This window comes from Typopeltis vanoorti, chromosome 23 (genome assembly GCF_054136105.1).
Source record: "Typopeltis vanoorti isolate ZY-2024b chromosome 23, IOZ_Tvanoo_1.0, whole genome shotgun sequence".
In the NCBI taxonomy this organism is placed as follows: Eukaryota; Metazoa; Arthropoda; class Arachnida; order Uropygi; family Thelyphonidae; genus Typopeltis; species Typopeltis vanoorti.
The window spans coordinates 67,294,025-67,300,024 of NC_143571.1; the positions used below are offsets into that span (position 1 = coordinate 67,294,025).

Below are 6,000 nucleotides of genomic sequence, written 5' to 3' on the forward strand. Positions count from 1 at the left end.
CATAGTTTCTTTGATAGCATCAAGAATTTGTTGAGCTGCACTGATACCTAGTCTCTTGCTCTGTGTGAGAAAATATGAATATTAAACATTCATGAAGCGGGATGGCATGGAGAGAAAATATGCAAAAATGTTCTAAAATATTCATAGCAATTTTTCGGTTCGTTTATCAGCCCAAAAGCAATTCGCAGATCTAAGCGCAGATACAACCCTCTCTCTCCAATTGCAATATACTAAACTCTCTTTCCTTTTTTCTATAACTACTCTTTTTTGATTCTCTTTGGGGCTTTACTAGGAACTTGGCTTTTTCTATCTATTGTTAAAGCTTTCTTTGTTTCCTTCATATTACTAAACAGATCGAACATCTAAAGTACCAGCAGAATATTACACGATATTCTTTTCCCTTCAGGATACCAAACTTCATCTATGAAAAGATTTTTTTGAAGCTGAAAATATTAGAATGAGTGATATTTAGAGCAAAAAAAAAATCGGACAAAAAGCTTCAGAGTTAGGGAATAAAGCAAAAATCAATGTGAAAAGTAATCATATTACCTTTTTTCCTCCTTTGTTGCCGTTAGCTTTGTCGTCCCATCCTGTCTATTCTTTATCCCAGGTATACACTCTTACAAGCGTCAGGAGATGACTTACGAGATGCTCTTTGCTGTCATCCTCAAATAAACAAAACACCGCTTGAAAATATTCTTGTCAAGTTCGAAAAGAAATTCATCTAACAAACAAGCACTTACAAGTTACTGCTGGATGAGACAAAATTTCTTATTACAAACTCAAATATAAAAAGTCAAAACGTTTACACAATTTATTATTTTATATATTTTTTAATCTATACAGTTTATATAATTTATTATTTTCATTATTATTATTTATAGCATTTTTTTTTTCTAAACTATGACTTTAGTGGCGTTCCGGTCTCGCATCAGACCAACACCTCATTTACTGGAGGTCAGAAGCAGCTTAAAAATGCACTGTATGTTTGATCCCTACATGGGTTCTCCGATTATGAAACAGTGAATCCACAAAGAGACCAAATGATTTCTGTTCGATTACATTAGTGGGTGAGATTGATATAAAACAAATAAACCCAGCAGAGATTAACAAACGAAAAAAAGCGACTGAAAATTAACACTATCAATTCTAATATACATATACGCGTACACTAGATCTAGTAATGCAATTATATAAAATTGAGTCAACGTGTCTACTAAATGTAACTTCAGTTTTGGACTACTTCTTCAAGTGTCATCCCCTAGAAGGAGGTTGGCAACCATGTTGCGGAACTTTTTTCTTTCTTTTGCTGCTCTGGAACATTTATAATTCAAGCCAGTCCAATTTAAGTTTTCGTTCTTTAATTATTTTAATTAATGTTCTTTTCATTTTTGCTTTCTTTTAAAACATCTTCATTTTTCATTTTCTCTGTCCATGATATTTTCAACATTCTTCTAATGGTCCACATTTCGAAAGCTTCTAATTTTTGCTCTGCTTTAGAGTCCACGTTTCACTGTTGTAGAGAAGACTTGACCAGATATAGCATTTTTTTAATCTTTTTCTTGTGTCTAAGTTAATGTCTCTGGATGTTAGAACAGTTTTCATATCAATAACGGCTCTTCTTGCTATTTCTATTCTTCTTTTTATTTCTTTAAGGGAATTTCCTCCATCTGTAAACATTTGTCCCAAATATATAAAAGACTGAACCTGTTCAATTTTCTTTTTGTTAACAGTTATGTTTAATTTCTTATTTATTGGTTCTTTTGATATAATCATGCACTTTGTTTTCTTTAGGTTAATAATTAATCCCATGTCTAAGCTTCTGTTGTAAATTTCTGTGACTAAGTTTTGAAGATCATCTTCAGATTCAGTTATAGGAACTGTGTCATCTGCATACCTGAAGTTGTTGAAGTTCCTACCCCCGAACTGCTGATATATCTTTAAAAACTTGCTCACTATATATATTATACTTTAGACTACATCACTACGTTAAGGGGGGGATTACTTGCCTAATTTGGTTCAAATGTTGTTTTTATTGAATTACGGTCGAAGAAATTAAGACAATGGAGCCAATACAATCATGTCTGCTAATTTCGTGTGTCTCTAACTGGACTGGCTGTTTTTCGAAATGAAAAACTCTTCCATCACCGTATGAGACTGGAAGACTCACCTTCAGTTGCAAAAGCCCTATAAAAATTCACCACGTCCTAAACGGATTCAGAATAATCTACATAGGGCACCTTCGAAACCAACTGAGCTACAAACTCCTTTGGTTTAGAGACACAAAATCTGCAGTTCCACTCTAGTACAGATTGTATTTCACGTGATATGTAAACCTATTTCTTCAGAAAGGAACACCTATTAGCTCTTCTTTCGCGAAGATATTTTAAACTTTATGCTTACATTTGCTATTAATTACTGTAAAATTGTACAATAATAATTATAAAATAATGATGATTAACATTCTATAATTACATTTATAATTGAAATGAAATTTCATGTAATTATAAACAAACGTTATTGCGTCATTTTTATCAAAGCATATTGAACTCGTTTCGCAGCACTAGTTATTTTAACAAACAAGTATTTGTTTTTTCACTTAAACAATAAATTACATTCATTTTATTTTCTTGAGTTTATTTTTATATTTCCCTATTTATTAACTGTGTTTCTTTAGATTTTCTTTTACTTCCGTCAAAAACCTAACCTATCTATTACTGCCATTCATAATAAAAATATAAACAGTTACGAACCGAAACATACTTTAAATAATGTGGTTAAATGGTCTACAGAAAAGAAAGAAAGAGAGAGAGAGAGAGATCGGAAGAATGCCTACGATAACATTTATAAGGCGCTTGCTGAATAAAAATCAATGAGAGCGTAAGGTAATGTCAGAAGTCTGTATGGAATGGAAATAATGTATATGCATCCTGAATTTCAGAAATAAAATATTAAATGATAGTAAAAGGATCAAAATATTACCAAAGTTTTATATTTTCTATTTGACATGTAATATTTAACTGAAATTTAATTTATTTTCTGGAGGAAAAGAGAATCTTAAATTATGTAAATATTTAAATTTGTAAACAATTTTAATTAAAATTTTAAAGTTCAAACAGTTAATCTCATGAATATCAAGCTAAATTGTGAGAACTATCTTGAGGTGGAAAGGACCATACCTGCAATTTGGAAACCTATAGTTTAAGACTTTGTTCGAACAAGGCGGAAAAGCTATGCCACGGCATAAGACACTTGTATCATAGGCTTAGCAGCTTCGATGTATTTCCAAAATATTAGGTATTTTTTACCTAATATTTGGCCACTTTTCGCTCGAACGTCATTTATTACAAGATGAGAACTAAATTTCAGGAATAGCTGCAAGGAGTACGTATGGCTAGCAGCATAACTAACCACCGCTAGACATTCCACAGATCACAAGCTACACTGTTGAGTATTGACATTACAATTTGCGTTTAATTATTTTATAATTAAGCTTGTTTTCCGAAAAGAGAAAAGTGTTTTTATTAAATTTTATTTTCGAGCCAATAAAACTGCTTCAGAGACCTTTGAAATGTAGCAAACAGCCGTAATAGAAGATTCCAATATCCACACAAACAAGGAGACGTGCACTAACCGGTGTACATGAAAAGAAGCGCTAAATGGTGAATCTGGCAACCGAAAAAAGTTTTAATTTAAATCTAAATGCCTCACCATGACAACGTCCAGCGCATACTACCTTGTTGTGCAACTGTTTGAGACCATGGCCATGTTCCTTGGCTGTGGCCAGATATTCTCCATATCCAAATGACCTCCTTCTATTCCGCCAAGATGAAATTGGAGAGATCCTAACCGGATCATAATCTTCCTTTGAAATTGAAGATTTCGAAGGAAGATTCCATTGTCTCTAGTAATGACAGAATTGTTAAACTGGTGTATAAGTGAAAAACCCCGAATTTTCGGGAGGGAAAACGCTCCAATTCTGTGTGAAATTAGCTAACCTACCCTCAGCTGAAAAGCCCATATACACGAAAAGTGGAGCCAGTGTAGCAATTAAAGGATCGTGATAACGTGTTTGTCGTGATAAGTTATCACGACAAACGCTGAAGAAAGACTTATGATTCCGTTCTAGTTACAGACCAGAACTGTTATCCCCCCCAGAACGGATTCATAGTCTATCTTTGGAACAGACAAGTAAGGTTTTCGAATGAAGAGCACACATGAGGGTTTGCAAAAAAAAAAAAAAAAAAAAGCAGTTAGGATAAGGAACATCTCCTTTGTTGTAGCGTGCCCTGCAGCGATGATGAAATTACAGATTACTACCCCTATCGATTTTCGAAAAAATTGTCCAAAAATTGTCCAAAATTGGGAAACCTTTTGGGGAATAAAAAGAGCTCTAAACTATTTATTCTCTCATTTATTTTGCTATGTTTATTTTACTGTATTAATATTAAAAGCAAATCTTAAGTTAATTAAACATTTAAATAGTTAATAAAAATTAAATATTAAGTAATGAAATGAAATTATCAAAATTCAAATCATAATCGTACAATTAAGAGCAAAGCTATTTAGGTGATGCAACAGATACTCTATCTCAACTAGAAGGGGGCTACTCCATTACCAAAATAGCTTTGCTTTTAATTTGATATCAAATATTAGCAGCATCATGAATTTTTCAGATAAATGTTGGTATAAAAATCATAATATTACCAATTTTAGAAACTGAACGAAGTCAATTTATTCCGCAATATTTTTTAGATTTCCTATATTTTTGTAAATAAGCAACTATCAATAGAAATGTGTCGGTTCCCTGTAAAAGACGCTTTCCAGCATGACACGGTTACATAAAATTTGGCATTGCGCAAACATAATAATAATAATAATAATAAAATAATAATAATAATAAATTTTCGCATTGGAAGATTTCTATTTCTTATATTATCGTTATCGGATGAGGCGATTATTCAATTAGGGCAATACTTTCCTACGTAAAATTATTCTTCTTAAATTCTTCTTAAGTACAAATTGCATGGGAAATAAGTAGTATTTTTCGTATTTTACACTTATAAATTTATATTTTACTGTTTAATTATTTTTTAATTAATACATTTTAATAAGGACACGTAGTTTTAATGATCATAACTAACACAGAAAACGCATCTAAATATCATCAACTGAAATTGCACCGTAGTTTCTCGTAACTTGGTGAAATGACTCTTCATATTTGCATTCATTGCATAAATTTCCCAACTTTTTATTTTGATATAAATATCACTATGCCATTAATATGCAAAGGTATTATCAGTTTTACACATTTCCCTTCCAAACGGTGATTATGCTAATGTTCCTGCTATTTCTTGTGACGATATTTTTATTTTTATTTTATTTTAATTTAACTTTATTTTAACTTTAATTTATTTTTTTTAACACTATGGCTATGCACCTAGTTCAACTTGGGAGTTGTGGCGTGGTTAAGGAGAAACTCGCCCTGACAGTGTTTGACCAAACTAATAGGAAAAAAAGTCTCTATTGCCGGGACCCCGGGGTGCTGTATTCATAGTAGTAACGAAAGGGGGACTATACCAAGTGGGACTCCCTTTCTTTTTCTTTTTTTCTTTGCGGCAACTTGTACAAAATGTGGCGGATCTTGGAGCACAGTTCTATTTACAAGGGTTGCCTACTGACTCACTTTCCCTGGGACCTTGATCAGCTTCAAGGACAGTAGAGGGTATAGATGCATGAGCCAGCTGTTGCCCCACTGAAGGCCAAGTATCCGTACCGAACGTGGGATTCGACCACCCTGCTAAAGTTTGGCCTTGAAAACAGTCGTAGAAGGAAGTACTAGTTAAGGCAGGATGCGTGAGTATCTAGATGTAGTTGCATCTGGAAGCTGGGGATCGTAGCAGATGAGGGTTTCCAGTAGTCCTGTGTGGATATATTAACGCAGTGAAAAACAGTTAGTGGGCAAAGGAATTAACATGCTTGCATCTTCTCGTTGCTATG

The 6,000-nt window shown here is 33.0% G+C and overlaps 1 long non-coding RNA gene across 1 annotated transcript in view; it reads right to left on the bottom strand.

The window, feature by feature from the left end:
- The window catches only part of LOC150093928 (uncharacterized), a 159,312-nt gene extending 158,674 nt beyond the window's left edge, over nucleotides 1-638 (bottom strand). The window contains exon 1 of the long non-coding RNA XR_016550335.1: nucleotides 550-638. This is a non-coding gene — a long non-coding RNA (uncharacterized LOC150093928). The remainder of the gene's footprint in view (nucleotides 1-549) is intronic.
- Between the last annotated feature and the right edge of the window lie 5,362 nt (nucleotides 639-6,000).